This window comes from Ailuropoda melanoleuca, chromosome 1, assembly GCF_002007445.2.
Source record: "Ailuropoda melanoleuca isolate Jingjing chromosome 1, ASM200744v2, whole genome shotgun sequence".
NCBI lineage: Eukaryota > Metazoa > Chordata > Mammalia > Carnivora > Ursidae > Ailuropoda > Ailuropoda melanoleuca.
In genome coordinates, this window is record NC_048218.1 from 74,685,948 (window position 1) to 74,705,146 (window position 19,199).

Consider the following 19,199-nt stretch of genomic DNA (forward strand, 5'->3'; position numbering starts at 1 on the left):
AAAGACTTTTTTTTGAACATTCATTATCAACTACATGATATGTGTGGCTCTTTCCCACCCCCCTTCTCTCTTGCTCACCATCCCACTGGCCAAGAAAACTTTGGGGAAATTGCCACAGGCACTAGAACACAGGAATGGCTTCAGGAGGTAGGTTGGAAGAGTCAAGGGTCCAGTGAGTAAGCTCTCCGGAATCTTTGTGCGAGTTTGGAGCCAAGGAACAGGAAAGGGGAACACCGTGGCTCAGAAGGTATTTATGGGAGAGTAGAAGCAGAGGAACAGGAAAGCCTCCAGCGAAAGTTGTGTTGGAGTTTGGCAGCCATTTCTTTCAGCTTTCTCATCCCTAGATTGATGTTCATTGCTTAAGTCCTAGGGGTTCTGGGTTTTTAAACTGGCTCTTTGTTCAACCCTTAGAATAAGAATTTATATCTGAAAACCATTTGATGTGTTGGGACATTTGTCTGTCGTAGGACATGAGGAAACGGAGGCTTAGTTACACTAGGTCACACAGNTGTAGGACATGAGGAAATGGAGGCTTAGTTACACAAGGTCACACAGTTGGTACACTAACGGGCAGACTATAAGGACAGTCTCACCTTCCTCCAGAATCTCTAGGTGCTGTGATACCGCCTATGCACAGAAAGGTGGGCTATTTTGCTTCTCTCTTGGCCCTACCCCTGCTTCAATGCAGACACACACCCCTACAAAGTGGGATGAGAAGGCACCGGAGGGATCAAGGGAACTAGCAGCAAGCTTTTGATTCCATAGGCCCAGGATTGAATAGTTCCTTTTGTCTTTTCACAGTTCTATACATTTGATCTCATAGCCTTTCTCCTCAAGCCTCCGCACCTGGGCCGACCCCTGGTGCTTTCCTCCCAGCCTGAGATGGAGCTTTAGTGCTTCCTCTGAAGGTGAAGGACTGCAAACTGCGAGGTCGTGCACAAATTCCAGAAAATGACAGAGTCCTAACCTTCATAAGCCGGATTCCTCTCCTCTCTCTAAAGGGAGTATTTCCATCCATTCTGCCACGCGCAAGGGAGCCCACGTGGAAAGCTCTCGTCCTGGGCTGGCCTCAAGCGGCGCCCGCTCTCTGGCTGGCACTGCCGCGCCTGGCGTGCGGGCGGCGCGGTCCGGGCCTGCAGGGCGCGCGCTGAGCGCCGGCGCTCGGCTCGCGGAGGCTCGGGCAGCAGGAGGAGCGTGTGAGCTGTGGGCGTCTCTTTAAGAGCGGCCGGCCGACCCGGCCTCCGCCTCTCAGTCCGCTGAGCGCCGGCGGTCACCTGGGGCTCGCGGGGCAGCCGGATCGCGGCCGGGCCGGCGCTCTCACCGCGGAGGTGGGAGACGGGGCCCTAACGCCAGGTGCCGGGAGCCGTCTGGGAGCGTGGCCGTCCCGCGCCTCTCCGCGCCGGAGGATGCGGGAGCGCATCTGGGCGCCGCTGCCGCTGCTGCCGCTGCTGCGCCCCCCGGCGCCGGCCCCGCGGCTGAGCTGCCCTTCTTCCGCGCACTGCTGGAACGGGCGCGCTGCTACCGGAGCTGCCAGAGCCAGCGCCTCGGGGGCCCCGCGTCCCGCCACCGCGTCAGCGAGGATGTGCGCAGCGACTTCCAGCGCAGAGTGCCCTACAACTACCTGCAGCGGGCCTACATCAAGGTACGCAGAGCGCACAGCTAACGCCCCCTGCGACTCCGGGACGCGCTCTCGAGCCCTCCCCACCACCCCAGTCCCCGAGCTGGCGCTCTGCTCCTTAACCTTTCAGTGTAGGTCTCCTTGAACCTGCCTGCCCCTGTTTGTGTGTCTAGGTATCTGGTGGCCCAGGCTCTGTAGTAACTAACATTAGGTGGAACCTGCGCAAGCCATTAGCTCCTTGGGCATCAGCCTGTCTGTGGAAAAGAGGACTGCATCAATGAGATGTTTAAAGTACCCTTTAAGCACTAATTTCAGAGGCTTTGGCAGAGCTGGGTCTAGTATAAAGTCTCTCGCTTCATTTCTCGGTCTAACCTCACCCCCATTTCTCTTCCTTCTTCACTCGTCATCCCTCTTACACTTCAGTCTGCACATTTTCTCTGAAATTTACAAAAAATACCCCCATAAAGCAGAGTTAAGCGTTGACTTGCTCTGGAACAAATTAGCTATTCTCTATTCTCCTTTGCACCTACAAAACAAAGATCAAAAGTTAAAGAAAATGTGCGGTGGGAGAGGTGGACCTGTGTGGGGCAATCTCACTGAAAGTAATACCCACAGTGCTGACTCTGCGTCTGTTAGTAGAGGGCTTCTGATTTCTGGAGGTAAGCATTGGAGTGACTTATTTGACCGCAGATGCCCAGTACTCTCCTTCGGATTTTGTGTGTGGGTGGGTGGGTGGATTCATCCCGCTTGAAGTTAGTGTCAGGAGGTATACGGTCTATATGGGCATTTTATGCACATCCGCAATTTTGAAGATCCATCTGGATGCGTCAGCAGAGAGAATTTAGTCCGTGTATCTGGAAACCCACCCCCTTGCAATCCATGTTGCTCTGAATTTACACTTTCTCCCTTCAGCCCTCCACTTTCTGGCTTTTTATGTCCGTGCATCAGTGTCTCCTCTACACCTGCCGAAGTGGCAGCTTTGTGGGTTGGCCTTCCGTAGCTTTAGCCAATAGGACAGGCTGCATTTCTAGCGTGGCAAAAATAGACACCATGTACAGATCCACGTGCACACCCTCCCACAAGTTCTGTGCTCTTGTGGGAAGGACACTCTAGACATGTGCAGTTGTTTGTGGAGTTCAGGAAATCACAACTGAGAAGAACCCTTAAGTCCCAGTGCTATGGCTGAGAGGCTGGGGTTCACTAGACTAATATCTTGGGTAAGAAATAAGGCTCAAGTCTGAATCCTTTCCAGGATTTGTCTTTTGCTTGCTTTTGCCCCTTGATGAATTTGCTAAACCAAGCATTAAGTAAATCAGATTTTTTTTTTTTTTTTGATGAATGGCCTAATTTTTGGTGGTCTTAGAGAAATCAGTTGCTAGAGAGGAAGGAGACCTTAAGTACCTGGCAGGCCAAGATATCCTGAGCCAGTTCCCGAAATAGAATGTGGGTGGTTGCTTTTGGTCCCAATCGCACAGTCTTCCCAGGAGTCTCAGATGTGAGGTTGGCAGCCCTGCTGATAGTTCTGTCACACATCTTGGGGAGATTTTCCTTTCTCATTCCTCCCCGGTCCTATAAAAGTAAGTAACCATGAGGTAACTCTTAAAATGTAGGTTTCTTTAGTTCTGTAATTAAGCTTGCATCACTGTTAAGGTTACGTTGATCAGTCAGTTGGCTTCAGTCCCCCAGTCGGACATCCAAGAAGGTGAAGCTGTAGGTTTGAGATGCCTCAAATTTTTGCAGTGAATTGGTTATAAGAATTAGTCACCCATGGGCACCACTGTTGGGTGTGATGTGATGAACCAATGTAGCTTAAGAAGTTCGGCCCCCAGTGTGTGAACCCATGTGCTGTTTGGCCAGCAGTGTTTCTGAGAACAGAGTGCGTATCTTCTCCCTACTCACCTCTACTCTTAATAACCAAAGCTACTTGTATCTACATAATTGGTAGTCTCTTCAGGAGGAGATATTTGTATTTGGAAATTCGTTTTTGTTGGGTGAGTTTGTAGGAGTGCCTCTGTGAACGTGTAATAAGGTGTACCATGGCCCCCCCCCCGCCCCTCCGCCCAGAACGCCACAATTTCCGTCTTTGCTTGGCTTCCTGGGAATTTTAATCATAAACACATGCGGGCACGCTCGCACCCATGCATGCAGTCACCATACTTTGAGAGTAAAACGAAACTCTCAAATAACAACAGAGTACTGTCAGGCTCTGACAAGTATGGATTCGGAAGTGTTTACTCCCTGGTGATAGGAGGCGTTGGTCCGCGGATGTGCTCGGGGATGAGCATAGCTCCTCATATTGTTGAATTACTTTTGACCTCAGGGATCCAATTTGCCCTTGAAAAGGATGACCCTGGGCCACACTGAATTCAATGAGGACTTTACAGCCAGAATTGGAGAACTGTGATTCCTATAATACAGTTAGAACTGGTGCGCTTCCTCGGGATAAGGAAGCACAGTTATGAGCATGTCAGGATCTACCAACTGTGGAAGCTCTCGGGAGCCGCTGCTCCTCCACCGTATCCCAGTTAGGGAGCCGCGGATGGAAGGAGGTCCTTTCTACTGGTGTGTTGGAGAGGAAGAAGTATTGAGAATTACTAAATCCGAGTCCCAGCAAGTTCAGTTTCTCGTTTCACTGAGGAGGAAAGGAAGAGCCGGAGAGGGAAAGGGGCTCATTCAGTCTAACATATTTAATGGTAGAGCCAACATGATTTGATGAAACGAGCACAGGACTGATAGTCGGGAGTCTGACCTTTGCCAATAACTGATGCCCATGCCTGCGCTGTGCCCTCTGCCCCCACTGGGTCTCCTCAGGTCCCAGGGAATGCTGCAGTCCCCAGGGCTATCCTTCTGCCAGATTTGGACAGCTCCGGGGATGAGTAGGTCCTTGTCCTGTGGTGTAACAGATACTCACTGCATTTATCTTAAGCTCTGCTCCGTAGAATATTCCTCGAGAACTGGCATGTTGGGAATTTGTCTGCACAGCTATGAGGCAGTAGTTCCACTTGGTTCCTAAGCCACGCCTTTCTGATTAAATGCAGGGTGAGACTCTTCAAGCCTCGATTTTTATCGTTTCAGATTGTAAGATCTAACTCATGATTCATAGCCCGAAGCCTAAGATAGAACTTTCTTCATAGTATTCTCTGCTCAGAAACCTTTAGTGGTTTCTCCTTGCTGCCTTATGAAGCCACATAGTTGAATGCAGCATCCACAGCCTGGCTCCCCCTTAACCTTCCTGGCGCTGTCTCCCCCACTCGTCACCCTCCAGCCAGAGGGAACAATGGCGGATTGGTCTTCTCCATTTGATACTTTTGCATTCCTGGGCTTTGTATATTCTCTAGGAGGCAGGTGGGCTCTGGCGTGGGAGAGATCTAGAATTGAAATTTACCTCCTGAATCTCTGGCTGTGTGACCGTGAACAAATTACATGAACTTTCTGAGGTTTGCTTTCTCCATGTGCAGCATGGGGAGATAATAGGCCTTATCTGATTGGTTTAGGTTAGATTTAAGAGAACATTGATGTAAGGTACTCGGGACAGGGCCTGTTTCTCAAAACACAATGGAGACTTGTTTCTTCTTATTATTAGTTATAATAGATTTTTCCTTCTCCTTCTGTACATGTTCAAATGGTAACTGTCCCAACACAGATATACCTGTTTCTGTGAGGCCCTCCTTCATGCCCTCTGCCACTCCCACCCTNAGAGAACACCCTTTCTGCCTCCTTTGAATGTCCACAGCAAGGAATTTCTTCCTCTCATAACATGTTTCATTTTTAACTTTGTTTTTTGAGAATTCATGTACTTGCCTATCACTTACGTGAGCTCCTTGACATCAAAGAACTGTCTTTGTCATTTTTGTAAATCTCCTAGAGTGGGAGTTTCCAGATCTGGATAATTATTTGATTATTATTAATCATCTGCACATTAAAAATATGATTTAAAATTAGAGATTTAGGTACCATAGGTCTGAGTTGGTCCTCAGCATCTGTACTCCCCCCAAATATCTAAAACAGAGGTCAGTAGCAATAAGTGCTCAGTGTATGTTTGTTGAACGAATAATAGCTTGGTTTCTTGTGTATGAAATATTGTGGGGAAAGGTCTCTGAAGGCGGCAGGAAGTGTTCTCACACTAGTTATTTGGTTCCCTCGCTGGTCAGATGCTGGAGAAAGTTACAGAAAAACTAGATTCCTTGACTTCTTACTCTCTTCTACTTGTAAGCTCCGGCTAATGTTGCAGAACTCTGTTCTTTTCCCCTCCATTGTTCTTTCCTAATTTAATTATTACTTAAAGCTATGGTTCAGAAAACCCTTGACACATTGTGCCTGCTTCACGTACATTTGTTGCATTTAAACAAATTTAAGATAGTTTTTTCCCTTATCTCTGTGCTTGAACATCAGGAATACTTTGACAGTGACTCTTTTTCTCCCACTGTTCCCAGCCATTCAATAAAAAAAACAAAAAACAAACAGAAAAAACTAGTGGCGCTTATTTATTTATTTTTTTACTTAAAATAAGCTTGCCCCTGCCTGTTTTGTTTCTGAGTTGGTGCTTTGGGCCATTTGACCTTTGTTTTTCTTCTCAGGATTAAAGGGGGGGGGGAAGAAAAGGAAATAGCAATTAAGTTAGGCAATCCTATCTCCCTCCTGAAGTCATCTCCCTAAACTCCCTTTTTCTTGACCATAATCTATTTTATTAATGGTTTCTAGAAAAGAAAAAAGAAAAGAAAAGAAAACTCAAGGAACTTTTTCCAGTTTTAATCTGCTTTATCATCTTCTTTTTCTTTCTAGATGAATGCCTTAACAAAACAAACAAAAAATGGAAACCTTAGGTTACAACTGTTAGTTCAGAATAAAAATCTTTTTTGTATCCCATTTTTAAATCTTTTTTTTTTTTTTTTTTACTTATATGAAGACTATGTACATTTTGTCCCCAAATTATTTCAAATCGGTAGTTGACTCTATGTCTTCTTGAAAGAGCTTTTTGGAAATTGTCCTAGGGATTTTTTCCTCTGGGGGTGAGGCTTTTTTTTTTTTTTTTTTTTTTTTGGGTCTCACAATTGAGCCTTTTTTAATGCTTGAGTCATCAAAATCCACTAGTACCATCTTTCTGTCCCATTTCTTGGGAAGGAAACATGGGAGACTGTCTAGCAGCTTTTAGGCCCTGTGAGCCAAGGAATCAGAATCTTAGTCATCTCCCGGAGGGCGCTGGCCATTTGGAGGCCCTGTCATCTCTTTAGCGGTCCTCCACTGAGATTACAAATGGTAAGTGCCACAGAGGCTTTAAAATTCAATTTGATGAGAGTAGCAACTGCTTACAAATTTTCTCCTTAGCCCTGTGAATCAGGGATTCCTTTACAGGTTTTAATAAAGGAAAGCAATAAACTGCTTGTCTCTCTTCACAGATCCCATCTCTGAGAATCGAATGTATTCTGTCACTAATAGTTTTTGCTCACTGATAAACTCCGAAGGGATAGCTGTGTGGAATTCTTTTGGGAAAGTTTAATAAAATGTCAGCTTGCTTCATGGGGTAAGCTTGACACATTCTGAAGGGCGGGCGGGTTCACCTAAAATGAAAATTTGCTATAATAATGGTCCCTTTGTATTGCCAAGGAATTAAATAAACTAGATTCCTTTGAATCACTTACAGACCTTAGAGCTGGGGGAGAGGGCTAAGTATTTTGCACAAACAGTGTGGTTTAGAAGGGCGACAAGTACTATTGACCGGAACTATATAATGCTACAGCTTGAAGGACCCTTAGCGATCATGAAGTCTATCCCTACTTAATAACTGATGACACTGACCTCAGAGTTCCCATGACAAATCAGGAAGGGTCAGTAGGTGGAGCTGGGTGGAGAGTGTTGGTCTTCTAATCTATGGCCAGTGCTCTTTCCAGACTCTGTGTAATGGGCATGGCGACCTCCTGAAGGGCGGTCTGGTGAATCGGTGGTGCAGCTGAGACCTGCAATGGACCTGTTGTCTTCAGAGGCAAAGCAGACACAACGCAGAACTTCCTGGACAGCCCTGCCCACCCTGCATTTTCATTCACATGATACGTAGGCCACTCAGCCAAGAGTCATAGTTGTCTGGTGGAAAATTTTGCATTTCTCATTAGGAAAAATAATTTCTCCTGTCTTTTTTTCCATTCAGCTTTTCTCCTATAATTATTTTGCTGTCCTTTTATCCATCCCTCCTTTGCTGCTGTCTGACTTCCTAGCTATGTAATTTCCATGAGAGCTAACCCTCATTTGCCAAATGGCCCAAACACATTTTTTGAAAAGTGATTTGGTGCGCTTTAGTGCTGAGTGTATGATTTTTGTTTTCAGGACTGAAGAGGGTTGCAGACTATTGTCGGAAGAAGCCGACTTGACCACACCCCGTTCTGCTTTACTTTGTTTTCTTCTTCTTTTTTTTTTTTTAAGATTTTATTTATTTATGCTACAGAGACAGAGACAGCCAGTGAGAGAGGGAACACAAGCAGGGGGAGTGGGAGAGGAAGAAGCAGGCTCACAGCAGAGGAGCCTGATGTGGGGCTCGATCCCACAACGCCGGGATCACGCCCTGAGCCCAAGGCAGACGCTTAACCGCTGTGCCACCCAGGCGCCCCTTTACTTTGTTTTCTATACTTAGTTCTTTCTTTCTGCCTCTCCTCCCTGATTCCTTTTCCTGTCAGTGATCCACACAATGCAATCGCATCTGAAAAGGAGAAGGTTGAGGGGTTGATAGAGAGAAAAGCAGGTAGTGGTAGATTCAATGTCTGGTTTCTGGCTCCAGTGAAATGAAGGTCATAGAGCCTCTTGTTTAATTTCATACACAGACATTGGCATCTACTTCCATGAAACTTTTTTTATGTCTCTTTCCCCCATATGCCTCATGCAAGTCTTGGGCATATGTTGGGAAGATGTTCCCTTCCTCTTCCAGCTCCCCATCTTTCTGCAGGGGCTTATTGCCACATTCATGGAACATCAGTGTTCCAATCATCCCATTTTACAGATGGGAAAATAGAGCCTGAAGGAGAATCAGGTTGTCCAAATTTATCCAGCAATTTAATGGAAGAGCCGGGATTAGAATCCAAGAACCCAGAGTCCTACTTCTGTGACATTGCTGATGACCACTGTTTGTAAGACTCAGACTGAAAACACAAACTCAACCAAATTAAAGTGATATATACCATTTGCTAAATGGAATAAACCCGGAAAATAAAAGCTCCCTTAAGTAATGTTATTCCCTGAACTATTATTCTGCCCACTTCTAAGAAAAACTCAGGAATGGGGACCTGGGTTAGTGCTCTTCCCCAATAAGCCTAATGAAAATGAATGAGGCAAAGCCTCTTCTTTGGAAGGGAAATGAAGGACTAGAGCCAGAGAGAGAGAGAGAGACTCAAGATGTCAGATTTTCCAGGCGTTCAGGGGTATCAGAATGATCCTACTGGAATTCATTATCTGCAAAGAGTGGATTCAGCTTTTGTGCAAATAATGGGATACTGCGGAGGATTGCAGTGTAATTAGACTGGAACTCAGGAAGGGACTGGAGAAAAGCAAGCGATATAATGAAATAAACAAATCCAAAGCAAAACAGAAAAACTGTTAACAAGCCTTCAATCACAGAAACGTTAAGTGAGCCAATTTTGATTTATTTTTCCTGCTTGAATACTAAATTTTTAGCTCTTACTCTGCCAAGATCAATAGGCTTGCATGAAGAAATCAACACATAATCAGGACTTCAGACACAGTCAATTACCTTAATACCAGATTCGGCTGTTTTTAAAAGAATGACCTCAATTTATAGGATCAAAGACTAACCCAGAAGACCATACTCATTATTTCCCCACTGAAGCAAGAGCAGTTTCTTAATAATATTTTTTAGATTGAATCCAGGATCAACAATCAGCATTTGATTCTAGTATATGGCATTTAGAAATGGCATCAGGGACAGAGACCTTCACAGTCAATCATTGTTTTTATAGGATTACCAAGGACTCGCTTGTACAGTGGAGTCTGCAAGGTTTCAGTAGGCATTTAAGCTGGAGTTTCCAGATCTTGGCTTACTGATATTTTGGGATGAATAATTCTTTGTTGTGATGGGCTGTCCTGTGCATTTCGGAATGGTTGGCAGCGTCCCTGGTCTTTGCCTACTAGATAGCAGTAGCAACACATTCATGCCCTCCCAGCTGTGACCAAAAAAAAAAAAAAAAAAGTTTTCATACATTGCAAAGTGTTTCTTGGGGGTCAAAATCACTACACACTGAGAACTACTGATTTAAATATGTAGCCATATTTAAGATAGGTGGACATTAAGGTGAGACAAGTCTAAATCAAGTTTTTGACAATACAGTTTAGTGAGCAGTGTGCTCACTGATCATGATATTTATGAAAATGAAAATGTTTGGCTATAATTTGGCACCTTTTATGAGGGGAAACCCATTGGAAATAGAGTTGCTTTCTCCACGATCCAAATCACTGGGCTCATATCCTATAGCTGGCCCTCCCTTGTGGGCACACTAATTCAGCTTGTATGAAAGAGCAGAGGCTCTGGCTTCTCTCTACTTATCAACTGAACGTGATAGGACAGGTTGCTTTAACAGTACAAACTGACACTTTTTAGTTCTAAACTCCAGACTCCAGAATTAACTTATGGCTCTTTCTACTTGGAATGTACCCAAACTCAATCATTTAAAAGTAATTCCCTGCAACTCTTAGTTTTCTTGGGGTTAGCTCTGTGTCATGCGTAATCTTAGAAAACAGCTTGATTCAAATACTAAACAAAAGAAGTCTGAAAAGTGGGGACTATAAATAAGAAGGTGTCCCGGGAGAGAAGAAATAACATAGAGATTGAGACAGAGAGAGAGTCAGAGGGTGCCCCAGTCTGTTCGGGCTGGTGCAACAGGGCTGGGTGGCTTATAAACAGCAAAGATTTCTCTCTTCCAGTTCTGGAGGCTGCGAGGCCAAGGTCATGGCACCCACTGATTGGGTTGGTGTCTGGTGAGAGTCCTGCTTCGCTGTGACCAAGGGACCAGGAAGCTTTCTAGCGTCACTAATATAATATAAGGTCACTAATCCCATACGGGAGGACTCTGCCTTCACGACATAATCACTTCCCAAATGCCCGCCTCCTGATACCATCACCTTGGGGACTAGGTTTCAACATAGGAGTTTCAGGAGGATACAAACATTCAGACCCCACCAAAGGGAGATACAGAGATAAAAGGAGAAAGATGGAGAGAGGATAGAAACAAGTAAAGGAAAACAAGAGCAATGAAATCAAAAGTCCAGGCAGCGTCCCCTCACGTGAAAGGATGCTGCATGAAGTAACATGTGGGCATCACACACTGACATCCATGTCTGTCCCCAAACCAATCATTTGGAAGCCCATACTGGTTTTTCTTCAGTCCTGCATTCTCAGTAAAGATGTTTCTGCTTTGAGAGAGCCTGGGGTAGCAGGGCCGCTCAGTTTCCTCAGTGACACAGAGAAGGAAGGCATCCCCCTGGGAGAGATGCTACATGAACAGCACTGAGTGATCAGATGATATGATCCCCTTCAAATCAATAAATGCCGCAGAAAACCAAACAAAAAAGAGAGCCTTAGTAAAAATATTCACTTTTAATTTACATGAAACTATACTGCCTTCCCAATCAGCAGTTAAAGAATTTTCCAAGCTCTTTTAGGAGATGGGAAGATGAAGAAAACATTTTCTCGACCTTAAGTAGGTCGTAGATCATTGAGGGGAGTTAGTGTGTGTCCAGTTATAATGTGAATCCATCCGATGAGAAACGTAGCACTCCTATGTGAGTATGTGGGAGCAGTGCAGGGATGTTCTGTAGCAGAGCGATGGAATTAGATAGGAAAAAAGGCAGAACTTAAAAGATTTGTGGCATGCGAGGAATACCATTTAAGAATACTGGTAGTTTTAAACTTTGAGATAAGAAAACAGGACTACAAAAGAAAAGCTATTGGAAGCTGGTGGAAAAGCTGGAGAATTAATTGAATCCAGAGTACAGGTTGTTTTAAGAGTACATTTGATTGATCATAGGTTTTAAAAGAATGTGTGCTAGTCTGAGGCTTGGAAAAAATCAATATATGATAGTATATGAAATGCTATCTTTTAGGAAATTTTACTAATAATTAACAGGATTAAAATATACTGCCTCAAAGCTAAGTCCAAGTGAATTGTGGTTTCAGTGACTTTTTAAGTTTGTTAAGGGAAACGTCATTTTGCCACTTGAGATTTCTTTGAAATCCTGAGTAGCTCAACCTTCCATTTTATGCTGTGCTGAGTTACTCACCGTCTTTATGATTCCATGTCTATCTCTGTGGAAAGATAATAAAATTACCTTAAAAAAAACCCCAAAAAACAGGGAAACCAAACATCGGACTTAGCTTTGAGGCAGTGTATTTTATAGCTATAATTGTAGTAGTAATAGATGTTATTTATTTACTGTTACGTTGTTTCAAGTATTATGCTAAAAGCTTTACAAAAACTTTCCCATCCAGTTCTCATAATAACCCTAATACCGATCTTAGTACAGTTGACCCTTGAAGAACATGGAGGTTCAGTGTGCCGACCCCCACTCGCTTGAAAAACCTCATACAGCTTTTGACCCCCTCAGCAACTTAACTATGAATAGTTTACTGTTGTCTTGAAGACTTACCAATAGCTTAAATAGTCAAGTAGCACATACTTTGTATGTCACATGTATTATATATTGTACTCTTGCAATAAAGTAAGCTAGAGAAAATGTTACTGAGAAAATCATGAGGAAGAGGGGTGGGTTAAGGGGTGGCTCACGGGGTTAAGCGTCTGACTCTTGGTTTCTGCTCAGGTCATGATCTCAGGGTCCTGAGATTGAGCCTACGTGGGGCTCCCTGCTCAGTGGGGAGTCTACTCAGGATTCTCCCTCTCCCTTTGCCCCTCTCCCGGCATGCACACACGCTTTCTCTCTCTCTCTCTCTCTCTCAAATAAATAAATCTTCAAAAAAAGTGAAATTAATAAGAAGGAGAAAATACATTTATGCTGTATTTACTGAAAAGTAATCTTTGTGTAAGTGGACTTGTGCAGTTCAAACCTATGTTCTTCAGTGGTTAAGTGTATAATTGTCATTTTGCTACAGGGACAGTGAAGCTAAAAGGTTAAATAATATGTCTGAGAACATACAGCTTGTACAACATAATCGAGTCAGAATCTGAACACAGGTTTTTCTGAGGACAAAATCTGAGTTCTCATGTACTTGTCACGGCTGGTGTGTTGGCATCCAAAGGACCTGTATTCAAAAAGTCCTGCCTTTTATGTGTTGTGTGACCCAGGGAAACCTCACGTATATGAACCTGAGTTTCTTATCTGGAAAATAGGATAGACATTCCTATTTACTGGGTTCTCATGAGAAGTTATTGACAAGTTTGTGGGCTCACCTAGGTTGGCACTGACACAAAAGTACTTACTCTTTGCCTCTTGGCATCTGGGCAGAAGGCAAACTTGTGAGGGAAAGTGAAAGACAGGGGCGCCTGGGTGGTGCAGTCGTTACGGATCTGCCTTTGGCTCAGGGCATGATTCCAGCATTCTGGGATCGAGCCCCACATCAGGCTTCTCTGCTGGGAGNACAAGTTTGTGGGCTCACCTAGGTTGGCACTGACACAAAAGTACTTACTCTTTGCCTCTTGGCATCTGGGCAGAAGGCAAACTTGTGAGGGAAAGTGAAAGACAGGGGCGCCTGGGTGGTGCAGTCGTTACGGATCTGCCTTTGGCTCAGGGCATGATTCCAGCATTCTGGGATCGAGCCCCACATCAGGCTTCTCTGCTGGGAGCCTGCTTCTTCCTCTCCTACTCCCCCTGCTTGTGTTCCCTCTCTCGCTGGCTGTCTCTCTCTATGTCAAATAAATAAATAAAATCTTTAAAATAAAAAAAAAAGGAAAGTGAAAGACAAAAGGAAAGTTAAGCCACTAGATCATGATAAACTGAGAGGACAATGACACATGCAGTACGTTCAGAAAACTTTGGGGCACAGAAAACCAGAACCTGACCTGCTCAGCTGGAGCTGGTGGCTTCAAGATCAATTCTCTGTGCAGTGGAGCACCTCCTTTCACCGCTGGGCTGAAACAAAAATCATCCTCTGACTGGACACTTGGGACTGTGTTGCAAAAAGTCCTTTTGCTCTGTTCCCCACTACATTTTTCTGACCCTTTGGTTTCACAATTTCCTTGAGATTGTGGCCTCTTCTTTGTATTTTTCCAAAAAAAAATTGACTCTGTTCACAAACACATTCCAAACCTTCTCTGTTTCCTATTAGGAGATAAAATCTCTTCCCACAGACCAACACATCTTGGGAATTTTAAGCCCCCGTAAGCCTCTTCCCCACCCCGATCTTGAGTACCCCTGGGGATGGCCTAGGTTTGGGAATCCAAAAAAACATCTCTTTATCACAGACACCAAAAATGTGACTGCCTTTTATGTAACAGGTAAGTGGGCGAGTGGCTCAAGCAACAATGGGCAGGGTGATTAGTCTAGGGTCAAACAATTTAGGCTCTATCTAATCAATTTAGGATTGAGTTGCAGGTTTTTTTTTTTTAAGATTTTACTTAAAAATCTTAAAATTTAAGCAAAAAGAGAAAGAGAGAGCACAAGCAGGAGGAGGGGCAGAGTCTCCCCACCGAGCGGAGCCCTATGTGGGGCTCAGGTCTCAGGACCCTGAGATCACGACCTGAGCCAAAGTCAGATGTTCAGCTGACTGAGCCACCGGTGCCCTGACTGTATCTCTAGTTTTATCACTAATGTTTCTCTCTAGGCCTTGAGGTGTCCTTTTGGACAAAGGGAACATTGGACCAGATGGCTTATAAGAGCTGGTTTCTCTTTGTCAGCTGGAGATTCTAAAATACTTCAGTGGACTGGTACAGTGATTCAGCCATCCACCCGTGGAAAAGAAAAAAGTGATGGGATTCTAATGGAATACAAAGGAGAATGAGATACCAGAAGTTTGAAAGGTCACAGGAAAGGAAGTCTGTCCAGGGTTTCTGATGCTATCCTCATCTTTAGATGGTCAATCACTGCAAAGCAGAACCTGAAAGAAGGTCACACAAGTATTAATTCGGTGGTACTTTAGGGGGTATTAGATAAAATTGGGTATGTTCAGGAAGGAAAAAGATAAAAGACTCAAAACTATGTTTTATAAGAGAAAAGTTGAAATAGGGTTGAAAAGACTGAAGAAAAAAGGCTTAAAAAGATTATCTGCGACCGTCATTGTTGATCTTTATGGCACTGAGGAACTGAAGAACTAGGCCCACGTAACAGAAGTTACAGAGAACTAGATCTTGGCTCAAACACGGGAGACTTTCCTAACTAAGAGCTATTCGGATCTCATCGGGAACCCCAGGAGAAGGTGTTTGAACACGAGTTTGACAAATGCTTCATAGGAAGGGTGCATTTAAGGGTCAATCACTGAAGTGATACTGAGATAAAATTTAATGTTTTTTTTTCCAATCCAGAGTTAATAAGATTCCACAAGTTTATGAAATGAAAATCTGTCTTATACCCACAGATGGGCGATCATTAAATACTTTTTCATTAGAAAATTCGTACATCCCTTTTTCTGTCCTGCTTCTTAAGTATGGTTAATGTAATCTTAGACCAGGGTGACCAGCACATTCCGTATACTTAACTTACATAATGTGAAAAAGGAAAGAGAAAAAAAACAAAACAAAACAGTACTAAGCCTTATAACACCCACAGGAACACACCCTCTTGGACGGTTCAGCAGTAACAATATCCACTTGGATAGTTCACGTCAGTCCTCTGATTTCTGCCTCGTGTGTCTCTGAGGAAACATCCGAAGAGGATTGAGTTGCAGTTACCAGACTACCACTGAAAGTTTTTAAATCAGGTGTATAACAATGGATCAGAACATCCCTGCTTAAGAATTGAAGATGGGCACCCCTGTCTTAGCAAGCACATCACAGTATATTCGGAAAACCCAGTTTCATTTAGAGACTTTGTCGTGCTGTTCTAACTTGCTTCGTTTGCGTGCTGTCCAGAGGCCTGTCTGAAAACCTGGCCATATTCCACACTGTACTTTCAGTTCCCAGACCTTTGCCAGTGTTACTTGTCATCAGTTTCCTATGTCGGTTGCTAGGGGGTCTGCCCAGGACTGCTTATTTAAGAATACCTAAAGGATGTTAAGTATTCTGAAATATTTATAGAATCCCTTTATCTGCCTCCCTTCTCTCTTAGATGGGAGGGGAAGTCATGCCTGCTGCTCCTGGGGAAGAGGAGTGGAAGTCCAGGCTGTCTGCTCAACCAGCTGACCAGCGAGGGATGGCCATGGTTTCTTCCCCTTGTGTTTGGCTGGAGTAGGACACTTACTGTCACAAACATTTCTATTCTGTTATGCCTAATCTCGCTGGTCCTTTAAAGTGACAGAGCATGCTTTTGGGGGGCCTTTTTTGGTCTGCCTTCATTGGCATTTCCAGGTTGTAGGCTTTTCCAAAGTCCAATCTGGGATATTCGAGAGACAAAGAGACAATCTGGAAATTTTACTATTAGGTTCAAGTGCTGGATCCCTAGCCAGTCCACCTTCTTCTCCCACCTTTCAGTCTTCCTGTGTTGGTTCGTTATGGTATGTCCAGAGTTTTTAGGTATAGTTAAGGGGAGATCTATGGAGAAATGAGTCTATTTCATCTTGTTCAGAACCAGAAGTTTCCACGCAGACTCTTAAAGTGATCTTTAAATTATCATGATGATGATGAATACAATTTGGAACAGGCCTGATGTCAAGACTCTGGCAGAGCTGTTACCAATGCTTTCCTGCAAGAAGCTGTGGAAAAGTCTTTCTGATCGCTGACAAACGGCTTTAGTCAGCCTTCCACCAACACCAAATCAAACCTCAGTAAATCAGCTGGGCTGTGCCACTGCTCATTGTTAGGAGTATTATTTCCTACTCCTGCTTTCAAAAGTCCTGCTTATAAAGAAGTCCCAGCACTTTTGGTGAGTTTCCACTAGCCTGCCCTTTCACTTGTTTATGGGTCCCTAGAGGAGACCCCTCTGGAACCCCGTGATTTTACTCTTCACAAATATGTAAATATTTGACCATCCTGGTCTATTTTCCCAATGGGATACCTAATAAAGATTTGCCTATTATGTTATATATGGGAAACCAGCTTACATAGGACTTAAAATAAGAAAAAAAATGCTGCTAAGTGATGATTCTCTCTTCTCTTTCCCATTGTCCCAGAGTGAATATTACATTGCCATAATTAACCCCTCCCTCGTTCTACAAATTGTTACACGTGAGTCTTTGACCTAGACATTGACGCATAGCTGATATTACTGTTTGATTGTACTTGGTCCAACTTTATACGTCAATTTAAGGTTAATGACATGAAAAAAAGATTAATAACATGAAGCTGGGTGTGATAGTTTGGAAACAGAACTAGAGGAAGGATTTGGAATGCTGTGGCTCTATAAGATGCCAGGTGGCTATATGATGATGAACGTCCCCCTTCTTGGCCTCAGTTTCTTCATGTATAAAATGAAGTGATTGAAATGTATAACCTTGAAATCTCTGCCAGCTTTAGTATATCTTAGTGTTTGGCAGGATATTTCCTCTGATAAACAAACTCATTAAGTGTTACTAAATTGTGAAACCTCCAGCAATTAGTTGTTTGCTCCTTGATTTGGTCTTAATAAATCTTGGCATCTTACTCTCAATGTGAAAAACTTCGATATTTTGTCACTTAGATGGTAGGCTTAGGCAATATAAAATACTGAATATATTAGAGAGGAAAGTCAAATGGGCATGCCCTTTGGAATCATAGAAATAAACCTTTGTAGTAGCAGCAGCGTCCTGAAGAAATAGTTGGACCTTATCACTCAGCTCAAAAACTCTCTCTTCTCTAGCTCCAGTATTAGAAAAAATGTTGTATTTGCTGCATAGTTCTATAGACTTCCCTCTGAAATTCTGTAAGCTAATAGTTAAGATTCAATTTTATTTAAAATTTTCAGTTAATTAGTAGCTCGAGCTTAACTCGACCCTAGGATCATTTAAAACCTTAAATGGCACACAGTCTGATTATAACCATAGACTAATTCCACAGATCCCTGAAAAAGACTTTAACTTCTTTGAAACTCAGTTTCCCTTTCTGTAAAATGGGGATAATACTAATATTATTCTGTCCGTGGATCCGATTTACTATTAGGGTTGAGGAAAGTATTTTGAAAATGTTCATATACAAATGTACAAGCAAGGTCATTTTTATTTTCTTTTTAAAGATTTTATGTATTTGGCAGAGGGAGACACAGGGAGAGAGGGAACACAAGCAGGGGGAATGAGAGAGGGAGAAGCAGGCTTCCCGCTGAACAGGGAGCCCAATGCGGGTCTCAATCCCAGGGCCCTGGGATCATGACCTGAGCCAGAAGGCGGACAATTAACGACTGAGCCACCCAGGCGCCCCAAGAGAGGTCATTTTTTATTCCTAAAAGAATATGTGCAGCTTATAAAATTGTTGTACCGTGTAAAATTGCTATTGCTATAATAATAAAAGTTTTGGTTTGTTTTTCACCACACCGAATTGCTCATGGTTACTTGGACAATGGCAATATCCATCCTGGCCATAAAGCTCAGTAATATGGCCTTAAAGTATTTTTCCAAATGCCTTCAAGCTTACATAAATCAAATATGGATAGTGCGGACATGAGAGAACATATGTACAGATTTCTTTTTGTCCTTGACATTTTTAAGATCTCTGACTTCCTTTAATGCATTCCAGACCCATGCATGCCTTTAGCCCTGGGGGGTGGGGAGTAGGGAGTGGATGCTTTTGCTTAAAACAATACTTGGAGCAGGAATTGTTTGATAAGGCCAGTGGTTAGAATATTTGCAGCTTCTTGTTTTGAATTCCTGTGATAACATCAGCTCCTGAAGATTGTCTGGCAATTTGTGGGAGATTGAGCAGCAATACAAATTGGGCCTTCAAGTAAGACTTTCTAGATATGATACATGAGGTAGAAAAAGGGGAAAGAATGTGGACTCGTGAGGGTGGTCTAGTTGTCCCCGTAGTTTGGTAAGTGTGTGCTTGGGGGTATCTCGTTATTTCAAGTCATAACTGGCATGATCCTAGAGCTGAAGTTCTATCAGTGCTGTGCTTTCTGAGGGTTTTTTGTTTGCTTTTGTTTTTTTATCAATAGCTTGTTTGTTTTATGAGTCATTCCCTTATTGACTTCTTTATTGAACTGGACGTGAGAAACCGGCACCATTAGCAGAGCAATTCCGTCCTTGAAGGCAGGCAGCATATCTGTGACAGAGTCAGGACATGCTTGATAGGTCCCAGCGCTTAGCTTCCTCAACTGGTTGTCCTTGCTTTTGAGTGGTGTGAATTACCGTAGAAATGAAGAGAATCCTGTCTCCTGTTTGCATCATGCCTGGAAATTTGGGAAGTACATTCACACGCACGTCTCCACTTCCTCAGGGGGGCCCTGTGAGAAAGCTGAGATTCTTGGGTTTGTCCAGTCAGACACTGAGAGAATGGCAGTGTGACTCAGTGGAGGTTGTCTCACTCCAACGCCAGTGTTCCTGCCAACATATCACAGCTGCTGTCTGTTGAGATTT

At 43.6% G+C, this 19,199-nt stretch overlaps 1 protein-coding gene across 1 annotated transcript in view; it reads left to right on the forward strand.

Annotated features, from left to right (window-relative positions):
* Positions 1–1,232: 1,232 nt before the first annotated feature.
* Positions 1,233–19,199, forward strand: part of P3H2 (prolyl 3-hydroxylase 2) — a 176,055-nt gene continuing 158,088 nt past the window's right edge. Inside the window, exon 1 of the mRNA XM_034661179.1 lies at positions 1,233–1,642. The gene's annotated coding sequence lies outside the window, so the exon portion shown is untranslated. The remainder of the gene's footprint in view (positions 1,643–19,199) is intronic.